The sequence below is a fragment of the Cetorhinus maximus genome, chromosome 7, assembly GCF_964194155.1.
Source record: "Cetorhinus maximus chromosome 7, sCetMax3.hap1.1, whole genome shotgun sequence".
Taxonomy (NCBI): Eukaryota; Metazoa; Chordata; class Chondrichthyes; order Lamniformes; family Cetorhinidae; genus Cetorhinus; species Cetorhinus maximus.
The window spans coordinates 67,512,155-67,524,722 of record NC_135885.1 but is presented as its reverse complement, the minus strand read 5'-3'; the positions used below and the strand labels follow the sequence as shown (position 1 = coordinate 67,524,722).

The following is a 12,568-nucleotide window of genomic DNA, read 5'->3' as shown; positions in this document are numbered from 1 at the left end:
CGCAAATTTTGGATGTACCATTAGTGATTTTCACCAGCATCAGCTGAGTGTTTCACCACATGGAAAGTTGGGAAATCAGAGTCTATTATGGTATGAGGTCTTCTCACACGCCTTGTGACAGAGACCTGGCAGAAGGTTGCTCAAAATGGTGTGTTGTTAGGAGACAACATAAAAGTAGGAAAGTGGATTTAAAAGCAAGCTCTTAAAAATACATTGATATCCAGTCACAATTTGATGTTACTTGGAATTGCATTGCATATACGGAAGGGAAACGGACCATTCAACCCAATTACTCCATGCTGCCGTTTATGCTCCACATGAGCCTTCTCCCACCCGACTTCATCTAGCCCTACCTCCATATTCTACTATTCCTTTCACCCTCATGTATGTGTCTTAAAAGCATCTATGCAACTTATCTCTATTTCTTGTGGTAGCAAGTTCCACATTCTAATAACTCACTGGGCACAGAAGTTTCCCCTGAATGCCTTATTAAATTTATTATGACAAGCTGCTGTGTTATAAGCTATCTTTTGATGATTTGGCAGGTAACAGCTTTACATCTCAACAGTTGTGCATATAAACATAGCTGTTGGAAAATAATTGTTTACAACTTCCTGCATTTATATTTGGGCAGGTGCAACTATTTGTCTTGAATTTCTGTTCCCTTTAATAACACTCATTGGCTGTGATTTTAATAGTTAAGTCACAGGTATAGTTACCTCTGAGCCACAATATTATCTGTTTTCTTTTCACATGTACATGTCAATGATTTGCTGTAATTGCAGGAAACATGTAGTAGATCAACATATGTTCATTTGCTCTTCATATCTTCCCATCATTTGCTACACTCAATAAAAGTTCCATTAATGAGTATTCTGATACTAAATTCAAAGTTACAATTTCTTAATGATTTGGTGTTTTTTAATTCATTGTACAGAGTAGTGATAAATTACTGGAGTGAAATTTTATCTAACTGTAATTCCCCACATGACATAACTTGAAAATTATGAGTCATTTGAACCTGTGGAGTAACTTTCACAGTCCCTGGTGTACTTATATGCATTCAATCTAAACTGTGGGAATTGTTGCTGTTGCCAAGTAGGAGAGCATTGAAGGTTTTTGACATCTGATCTCTAAACGTTTGTGTGTAAAATCTCCCATGAATGCTAGGGAACAAGAATGCATTATTCTTCGTTGTAAGAGGATATAGACACAAAGCAGTAGATTTGGACTATACGTATTAGTGTAAGACGGGTGAAAATGGATTGACAATCCATTCTCTTCTCTCCCGATTTTTATTTCATACTTAGGAACATATGAACATACAAATTAGGAGCAGGAGTAGGCCATTCAGGCCCTCAAGCCTGCTCTGCCATTCAATAAGATCGTGGCTGATCTGATTGTAACCTCAATTCCACATTCCCACCTACCCCTGATATCTCTCATCCCCTTGCTTGTCAAGAATTTATCTAGCTCTGCCTTCAAAATATTCAAAGACTCTGTTTCCACCGCCTTTTGTGGAAGAGAGTTCCAAAGACGTTCTAACCTATGAGAGAAAAATATTCTCCTCATCTCTGCCTTAAATGGGCGATCCCTTATTTTTAAACAGTGACCCCGTGTTCTGGGTTCTATCACTGGGAAACATCCTCTCCACATCCACCCTGTCAGGACCCCTCATGATCTTATATGTTTCAATCAAGTTGCCTCTTACTCTTCTAAACTCCAGCAGATACAAGCCTAGCTTGTCCAACCTTTCCTCAGAAGACAACACTCCCATTCCAGGTATTAGTCTAGTATACCTTCTGTGAACTGCTTCTAATGCATTTACACTTTTCCTTAAATAAGAAAATATTGCACACAGTACTCCAGATGCGGTCTCACCAATGCCCTGTATAAATGACACACAAATTTTGTATTCAATTCCCCTCACAATAAACAATAACATTCTATTAGCTTTCCTAATTACTTGCTGTATCCACATACTAACCTTTTGCAATTCATGCACTAGGACACCAGATCCCTCTGCATCTCAGAGCTCTGCAATCTCTCATCATTTAACATGCTTCCTTTTCATTCTTCCTGCAAAAATGGACAATTTCACATTTGCCCACATGATACTCCATTTGCCAGATCTTTGCCCACTCACTTAATCTATGTATATCCCTTTGTACCCTCCTCATGTCCTCTTCACAACTTACTTTCCTACCTATCTTTGTATCATCAGCAAATTTAGCAACCACACCTTCGGTCCCTTCATCCAAGTCATTTATATAAATTGTAAATAGTTGAGGCCCCAGCACTGATCTCTGTTACATCTTGGACTCAGGGACTTGTCAGCCCGCAGCTCCAACAATTTTCTCAGTACCATTTCCCTGGTAATTGTAATTTTCTTGAGTTCCTCCCTTCCATTTCCTGATTTACTGTTATTTCTGGGATGTTACTTGTATCCTCTATAGTGAAGACAGATGCAAAACACCTGTTCAATTCATCTGCCGTCTCCTTCTTTTCCATTATTAATTCCCCAGACTCATTTTCCATAGGACCAATGCTCAATTTGTTAACTCTTTTAAACGCCTGTAGAAACTCTTACTATCTGTTTTTATATTTCTAACTAGATTTCTCTCGGTCTTAATTTTTCCCTACTTATTAATCTTTGCATCATTCTCTGCTGTTTTTATATTCTGTCAAATCTTCTGACCTGCCACCCATCCTTGCACAATTATATGCTTTTTCTTTAAGTTTGATATTATCTTTAACTTTGTTAGTTAACCATGGATGTTGGGTGCTTTCTCATTGGAATGTATCTATTCGGTGTATTCCACTGCATCTCTATTGACCTATCCCTTAAACTAATTTGCCAGTTCACTTGAGCTAGCTCTGCTTTCATGCCCTCATAATTGCCTTATTTAAGTTTAAAGTACTAGCCTTGGACCCACTCTTCTCTCCCTCAAACTGAATGTAAAATTCAATCATATTATAATTGCTGCTACCTAGAGGCGCCTTCACTATGAGTTCATTCATTAATCCTATCTAGTATAGCCTGCTGTCTGGTTAGCTCCAGAATGTGCCATTCTAAAAAAACTATCCTGTAAACATTCTGTGAACTCCTCATCTAGGCTACCTTTGTTCATCTGATTTTTCCAGTCTATATGTAAATGAACCCCGCCCCCCCATGATTATCACCGTACCTTTCTGAAAAACTCCTATTATTTCTTCCTTTATCCTCCATCCTACCATGTTGATATTTTTAGGAGACTAGTACACTACTATCACAAGTGACTTCTTATCATTTATCACTTTTCACTTTTCATCTCTACCTAAACCATTTCTACATCCAGTTTCTTGAACTAAGGTCACCCCTCTCTAATGTGCTTATACCATCATTAATTAACAGAGCCACCCCTCCACCTTTTCCTAGTATCCTGTCCTTCCTAGATGTATGTACCCTTCAATGTTCAGGTCCCAATCTGTTGTCCTGTCGCCATGTCTCTGTAATGGCTATCTTTATTTTTATTATTTCTATTTGCGCTATCAGTTCATCTGTTTTGTTTCAAATGCTACGTGTATTCAGATACAGAGCCTTTGGTTTTGTCTTTTATTATTTTTGTAACCTCTAGCCTTATCTGCTGATTTACTCTTAGATTTGTGCTCTTTCTCCCTTTCTGTCACGGTCCATTTATCCTTTACCACATTAATACGTTTCTCTCTTGTCTTTTCTGTACTCCTTGATTTACAATATCTTCCCCAATCTGATCCCTTGTCCCCACTATTTCATTAAAATTCCTCTCTATTTCCCTCTATTTCTTTTGAAGTCAGCGAAGATGAAAATCGGGAGCGATGTAAAATGAGCTGTTGACTCGCTACCACCCATTTTTTGACAATATTTCACCAAGTCCAGATCAACTCCATACTGTCTACTACACTAGCAGAAGCTGTACATGTATATTGGAAGGCCATGAGGAATCAGGGCAGATATTTTCATGGACTGATCAGCCAGCAATAAACGCAGCAAAAATTAATGATTTCTTTCCCCACGCCTATTAAATTGCAGGGGATACAATGGCTTGCACTTACACCCTTTACATTAGAACACCTTGGTTTAGTTATCCCCCCAACCCCTCCAAGAAATGAGAAAATTGAAAAGAAAAATGTAGTTAAATAAGCCACCCTGTCTTCTGTGGTGAAGGCTCAGACATACATCAGTATGGGCATTAAAGAGGCTGTAAATGTTTCTGCATCCAGCAGACGTCTTATGCAGGAGATAGAAAACCTCATGTGGAAAGATGGAAGTTGTAATCTCCACGTTTTGACTGTGCTAGTAAATATCTCCCTCTCTTTCTCCATCCTTCTTTCTCTACAAACACCATTGACACCATTCCCCCAAAGCTGTCTTTTGCTCTCCAGCACAAGAAGACCCTGCAAATCCCCCAGTCCAATGGGGTGGGAAGAGGAAACACGTGGAGATATTATGGAAACTGAATATATTAAGCAAAATACTGTGGATGCTGGAAATCTAAAATAAAAACAGAAAATACTGACAATACTCAGCAGGTCTGGCAACGCCTGTCGAGAGAGAAAGAGTTACCATTTCAGGATTGACTGTGACCTTCAGAACTGTTAGAAGTATATTGGTTATGAGCAAGTGAAATGGGGGACAAAAGGGGTGAGTGATAGGGGTGAGAGCAAGAGCGATTAGATGACAAAAGGGTGTAAGGTATAAGACCAAAAGGAATGGCAATGGGACAAGTAAAGAAATAAAAAACGTCAAAAGGAAGTGTGAATGGCAGAATCTCAAACAGCTGCTGTTGAAAAGGAAAAAATAGAGAAATGAAAGAGAGGAAAAAATCAAACCAGGAAAGAAAAGGGAAACAAAATGGGGCAGAAGTTAGAATCTAACATTGTTGAACTCAATGGTGAGAGAGTCCAGAAGGCTGTAAAGTGCCCAGTCAAAAGATGAAGTGCTGTTCTTTGAACTTGTGCTGTGCTTCATTGGAACACTGTAGCTAGCCAAGGACACGAAGGTCAGAATGGGAGCAAGGCGGAGAATTAAAATGACAAGCAACAGAAAGTTCTCGGCCACATTTGCGGACTGAACAGAGGTATTTGGCAAAACGGTCACCCAGTCTGCGTTTCGTCTTCCCAATCTACAGGAGACCACTTCATACAATATTCAATATTGAAAGTAATTCTGTACAAGTAAATCATTGTTTCACCTGGAAAGTGTGTTTTTGATAGTTAGAAGGGAGGATGTAAAAGGGCAGGTGGTGCATTTGCATGGAAAAGTGAATTTTTTTCTTTTATTCGTTCATGGGACGTGGACGTCGCTGGCTAGGCCAGCATTTATTGCCATTTCCTAATTGCCCTTGTTCAGAGGGCATTTAAAAGTCAACCACATTGCTGTGGGTCTAGAGTCACACGTAGGTCAGAGCAGGTAAGGAGAGCAGATTTCCTTCCCTAAAGGACATTAGCAAAGTAAATGTGTTTTTACAACAATGCTTTCGTGGTCATCATTTGACTTTTTAATTCCAGATTTTTATTGAATTCAAATTCCACCATCTGCTGTGGTGAGATTCAAACCCAGGTCCCCAGAGCATTACTCTGGATTACTAGTCCAGCGACAATACCACTACACCATCGCCTCCCCTCAATGGGATGGGGGGTTGCTGTTGGGGGTGACTGAGGAGTGGAATGGGATGTCACGGAGGGAATGGTTCCTTTGGAATGCTGAAAGGGGAGTTGAGAGGAAGATATGTTTGGTGGTGGCATCACGCTGGAGGTGATGAAAATGATGGAAGATGATCAAATGAATGTGAACGATGGTGGTGGTGGGAAGTGAGGACAAGAAAAACCCTCTCATGGTTTTGGGAGGAGGGGGAAGGGTGAGAGCAGAAGTGTGAGAAATAGAATATGCTGGAGGGAATCTTGGTTGAGAAAAAAGGAAGACATATTGGAATTGCCAGTAGGGAAGGTTGTATCATCCAAACAAGTGCAAAAGAGACAGAAATTGTAAGATTTAAATAGCCCTTACAATAAGCAGAGTTCATTGAAGTTCAAGGTAGCTGTGGGAATCAGTGGACCATAGTGATTGGAGTTGAAAGAGCAGTTGTTCAAGGTGAGAACAAGTTCAGCCAGGTGGAGGAGGGCAGTGGTGAGGAGGGTGGTGGTGAATAGGAATTGGTTGTGTCTCTGATTAAAAAGAGAAAGGATGACTATATTAATGCCACTGGTGGATCTTTGTCGTACATGACAGACACTGACTATTTGGCTGTTTTAGCCATGTTCTATTTTTACACAAATTTTTGCACAAATTTCCAATAAAACAGCAGAGAGCCACACCCAGCAGCAAGGCCCCTCTAGGTACATGCTGTTTGCTATTTATCAATGATAAATAGTTGGAAGATCAGTGCAGCACATTTGATATGCACTGCTGACAGTTGAGGTCCAGCGAGTAGTGCAAAGCCTGAAAATGAATACTTCTTCAGATACAATCAACAAACTGAAAGTCTCACACCAGGATTAAGTGTTGGCAGCTCTGATATAAATAAACTGATTCCCCTGATTATGTACTTATGCAGTCACTGTAGGTGGTCTCACACTCATACAAACATATGAAGAGGACAGGAAAATACCATATGATCCATTAAACCTGTCCTATACAATCATGACCCAATTAGGCATCATGATTCCCAATGTTTGGTCCCACTTGTAGTCATGTGTCCTCAGGGCATCTCAAATGCTTTACAGTCAATGAATTGCTTTTGAAAGCGTAGTCACTGTCATAATGTGGGAAATACAGCAGCCAATTTGTGCACAGCAAACTCCCACAAACAGCAAGACAATATTGACAAAATATTCTGTTTTAGTGATGTTGGTTGAAGGATAGATTTTGGCCAGGACACAGTGGAAAACTCCCCTGACTGAACCAACAGGGCCTTGAGTTAGCCAAGAGATCAATACCTCTGATATATTTCTGATAAGAAATAAGGAGGGAGAAGATTAAATATGAAGGTAAACTAGCCAGTAATATGAAAGAAGATCGCAAGAGTTTTTTTAGATATATAAAGGGTAAGAGAGAGGCAAAAGTGGACATTGGGCCGCTGGAAAATGACGCTGGAGAAGTAATAGTGGAGAACAAAGAAATGGCGGAGGAACTGAATAGGTACTTTGCATCAGTCTTCACAGTGGAAGACACGAGTGACATCCCCAAAGTTCAAGAGAGTCGGGGGGGCAGAGGTGAGTATAGTGGCCATTACCAAGGAGAAGGTGCTAGGAAAACTGAAAGGTCTGAAGGTGGATAAATCACCTGGACCAGATGGATTACACCCCAGAGTTCTGAAGGAGATAGCTGAAGAGATAGTGGAGGCGTTAGTGGTGATCTTTCAGGAATCACTGGAGTCAGAGGACTGGAAAATCGCTAATGTAACCCCCCTGTTTAAGAAGGGAGTGAGGCAAAAGACGGGAAATTACAGGCCGATTAGCCTGACGTCGGTCGTTGGTAAGATTTTAGAGTCTATTATTAAGGATGAGATTTCAGAATACTTGGAAGTGCACGGTAAAATCAGGCAATGTCAGCATGGTTTCATCAAGGGGAGGTCATGCCTTACAAATCTGTTAGAATTCTTTGAGGAGGTAACAAGTAGGTTAGACAAAGGAGAGCCAATGGATGTTATCTACTTGGACTTCCAGAAGGCCTTTGACAAGGTGCCACACAGGAGGCTGCTCAGTAAGATAAGAACCCATGGTTTTAGAGGCAAGGTATTAGCAGGGATAGAAGATTGGCTGTCTGGCAGGAGGCAGAGAGTGGGGATAAGGGGGTCCTTCTCAGGATGGCGACCTGTGACCACTGGAGTTCCGCAGGAGTCATTGTTGGGACCGCAACTTTTCACTTTATACATTAATGATCTAGATGAAGGAACTGAGGGCATTCTGGCTAACTTTGCAGATGGTACAAAGATAGGTGGAGGGACAGATAGTAATGAGGAGGCAGGGAGGCTGCAGAAGGATTTGGACAGGTTAGGAGAATGGGCAAAGAAGTGGCAGATGGAATACAACGTGGGCAAGTGTGAGGTCATGCACTTTGGTAGGAAGAATAGAGGCATGGACTATTTTCTAAATGGGGAGAAAATTCAGAAATCTGGAGTGCAAAGGGACTTGGGAGTCCTAGTCCAGGATTCTCTTAAGGTTAACTTGCAGGTTGAGTCGGTAGTTAGGAAGGCAAATGCAATGTTGGCATTTATTTCGAGAGGACTAGAATATAAAAGCAGGGATGTGCTGCTGAGGCTTTATAAGGCTCTGGTCAGACCACATTTAGAATATTGTGAGCAATTTTGGGCCCCGTATCTCAGGAAGGATGTGCCGGCTTTGGAGAGGGTCCAGAGGAGGTTCACGAGAATGATCCCAGGAATGAAAGGCTTAACATATGAGGAACGTTTGAGGACTTTGGGTCTATACTCGATGGAGTTTAGAATGATGAGGGGGGATCTGATTGAAACTTACAGAATACTGAAAGGCCTGGATAGAGTGGACGTGGGGAAGATGTTTCCATTAGTAGGAGAGACTAGGACCCGAGGGTACAGCCTCAGAGTAAAGGGAAGACCTTTTAGAACAGAGATGAGGAGAAACTTCTTTAGCCAGAGAATGGTGAATCTATAGAATTCATTGCCACAGAAGGCTGTGGAGGCCAGGTCATTGAGTGTATTTAAGACCGAGATAGATAGGTTCTTGATTGGTAAGGGGATCAAAGGTTACGGGGAGAAGGCAGGAGAATGGGGTTGAGAAATTTATCAGCCATGATTGAATGGCGGAGCAGACTCGATTGCCCGATTGGCCTAATTTCTGCTCCTATGTCTTATGGTCTTATGATATTACAGCGCTCCCTCAATACATCACTGCCAGCCTAGACTTTATGCTCAAGTCTCTGGAGTGGGATTTGAACCCACAACCTACTGACTCAGACAAGAGTGCTAGCACTGAGCTATGATAGTTGTTGTTTTCTGACCCTACTTGTGGTGGAGCAAGATCCAGAGATTTTATATGGTTTATCTCCAGTCTGTCACAATAATATCGTACAAGTGAATGACACATGTAGAAGTTAAAATAAAACAGGCCATTTGGTCCATCTCATTGATGTCAGAATTTACGTTCCAAATGAGCAAATACCTCTAAGATAGTTGCTCACATGAAATTGGAACTGATATACTTTACCAGTGTAATTAAAAGGGATCCTCAACAATACCTGCACTGTGCTGCGTAGTATTTAATGCAGGAATATGTCTGCCAGTAAAGTGGAAAATGTTTTCTATGCCTGCCATGATAAATGGCTTTAAAACAGTCTTGTCACATTCAATGGTTATTTGAGTATGACAGAACAAAATGCTTTTATGGCATTATACTTGTAATGTCGTCTCTCTCATTGCTTTCTGCCTGCATATATGTACCATTGATAAATCTCTGTGGAATTTCACAAATACATTAACAAGGAGCTATAATCTTCCCAATTGTCCATGAGCCCTGTGAGCACCTGTAGTTTTTGGAGATGGGAATTTAGGACTCTTAGAATCTCATGAAATTCATACATGGGCAACTGGAATTCTTCTGAAACCAACTGAGAATCTAAGGTGCAAATATGTCATATTTGATTTATTCAATTGTTTTAAATTCTATGATGTCACCAAAATCAAATAGGCATTTTTCAGTAATCAGTCCAGCATTGAATGCATGTAAATGTTAAAGGAGACATGTAAGTGTAAATTCACCATTCTCTACTGTCCCAAAGTAGATCCACATTTTAAAGACATTAGTCGGAAATTTTGTGCTCCTGGGGGGAGCTTGGAATGCATGAGTATGCACTTTAGTCTTGCACAAGGATATTTTCAGTGCAATAATGGAGGCATGTGGGCAACACTGTTCCATTTATTGCTGAAGAATTGGAGGTACTACTGCAGGAAGTGCACCAAACAAGGATGTTCCTTTTAGGGGCTGAAGGCCACTTCCCAGGAAAAGCACAGGTGTCATTTGCACGAAGGAAGGTCACTGATTTAAGTCAGTGCTGTTACACAGGTCTCTGATAACAGGTTAAGTTTGCTGCTATCAAATAAGGTAAATGTGCTTATTACTTTTACACATATATCTTGTCTTTCCCATCAACCATGAGCCTAAGCTGGGTGCTTCTGCACTCTCTGGGTGATACTGTTTGAAGCATTGTACACAGTAATTGCCCCTTTCAAAAGGCCTTTGATTTAAATAGTGCCTTTCACAATCTCAGGAGGTCCCAAAGAGCTTTATAACCAATAAAGGGCCTTTGTGGTGTACTCACTGTCAATTGTGCCTTAGTCTGGTGTGCTTTTTCTGGAAGGTGGAGGTGGTGGTATCTGAGCCATGGGACTCATTTGATGGGGGACATTTCGGTTGGATCAACAGCCATAAATGCAGAAGCTAGCCCTGCTCTACTAAAATACATCCACTGAGTTTACTTCACCTTCAAATGTTGTGAGCACTATGGACTGTCACCCTGCAAATACATTACATATTGTTCACAGCCATGCAAAATTATGTCTCTATGGTCAGATACCACTTGAATAATAATTCTGTTCAAACTCTTTCCATTCTTAAGAACCCCTAGTGGCCTTAGAAAAATCCCTAATGGGTGCCATATGTAATATTCTGAACTGGATAAACCAATATACGATCTGAATTCTTTTTGGGTGGCACGTACAATTTGTTTAAGTGGTGGCCCCTTTAATATTTTTGCAGAACTGCTTAAAGGGGCTGACTTGCGTGAGGCCTGTACAAGAACTTTTGTGCAATCACGCAGCTTAGAAGAGACATTTAGTGCATCCCCCTTCCACTCTGCAAAAGCAACTTGGCCTGTCCATTTGATGACCACGTTCCACAAAACAAGTGGTGAAGGCATTGCCCATTGCAAACATAGCATTTGTCATTTGACTGATAGAGAGACTTTTTGATTTGTTAGGTATCTCCTGGAATGGAAGCACCCTACAACATGAAAGCTTTCTTGTAGTTAGCCTCTGTACTATAAGAATGAGGAATCTCTGATCCAGATATTCTTTGTAGGCTATTATGCAGCCGGCCCATTTCTCCCTCAATCACCTCTGAAGTAGAGGTAGTAAAGGTATGTTACACAGGCAAGCCTGAGATTTTTATGACCTCTGTCTAATCTGCAGGAAATACAATTAAAGTAGAGTAAATTTGGGGCTTTGTCAATCTCCACGTCATTTCAATGTAGTTCCCATAACCAGCGAGCGACAAATCTCATGAACTAGTGGTTTTGGAATTTTAAACAGAACTGAGTTGCGCCCATAGCTACTTTACATCTGAGTATCCACAAACTTGTGCACCAAAGCCCATTTGTCCGAAGCAGTCCACATCCCCATGTCAGAAAGGCAAGTTTCCATCAATTACACCCATCGGGGGCGTTCACCACATTGCACCCAAGACTTGGTGCACAGACACCAATGGTCATGTAAATCCTGCATTAATCACCTTACCTTCCGTGAACAGAAGTTAAGTGAAGCCTGGCCCAAGTTCATTTCTCCTGCTGCTACTGCAATTACTTTGAATTTCGACTAATTTAAACTGAATTTAGTCAATTACAGCTACACAGAACATACCCCAGTGGCTTCAGTTTGTACTATTAGGGTGTTTAGAGTTGAAAGAGTTAATGTGTGGGACTATAGAAATAGTACCGCCCGCAAGATAATTTAAGAGGAGACACATGACTAAAAGTCAAGAAGAAAGCTTATGGCTTAGACTGAGCAATACCTGTAGTCTGTATATCCATATATAGTTATATTCATTCAATAAACCAGTTATTGTTCAGAAATATCTGTGACTCTTCAATCATTCCTTAGCCAGTCACAACCAACATACAATATGGTGGCAGCTATGAAGGACCCTGAAATCTTTGAAAATCAACTTTTTTTTAAAAAAAGTTTGCAAGTCTGACCTGGATAAAGGTGCCAAAAATTGAAGACTTCGGTGAGACAGTTGAAAATATCCAAAAGAGCTCCAGAGAAGACATGGAGGCAGAAAAAAATCAACTGTTTAGCTCACTAAGGGTTATACCATAACACATGGTGGTCTGTGAAAAATCCCGATCCAGCAGCAGAGCCAAAGAACCTAGTAATGATCGAGGAAGGGCTCAAAATCTTCAAATTAATAGCACAATAAGCAGGCAGCACAGGGCAAAGTCCTTTTCTAGTGAGCGCAGGTTTCCAGACTCCCTGCAGTCTGGGTCCGAGGTCAGCACCACTACACGTGGCAACTGCAAGGCAGCAATTTATGAATAAAATTCAGCTCCTTAAACACAATTCTCCAGCGGATTAAAAATAGTGAACAGAGCTTAATAGTAACTTCCAGCGATTAGTTTTAAAACTGGGAAGTTTAGGAACAATTGCCAAAAAAGGGTAGGTGACCGCAGAGGGTATCAATGAAAGGCTGATCAGCGTAGGAAAACTCCAATACTGCAACCAAAGTTTAAAAAATCAAGGTAAACCTCCTGAAAGCTTAAAACAGCTATGTATTCCAAATCCACCTTTCCAGACCAATT

General features: G+C 40.8%; 1 protein-coding gene across 6 annotated transcripts in view; it reads left to right on the top strand.

Moving 5' to 3' along the window:
* gab2 (GRB2-associated binding protein 2) overlaps nt 1-12,568 on the top strand; it is a 354,556-nt gene that overhangs the window by 204,954 nt on the left and 137,034 nt on the right. The window lies entirely within an intron of this gene.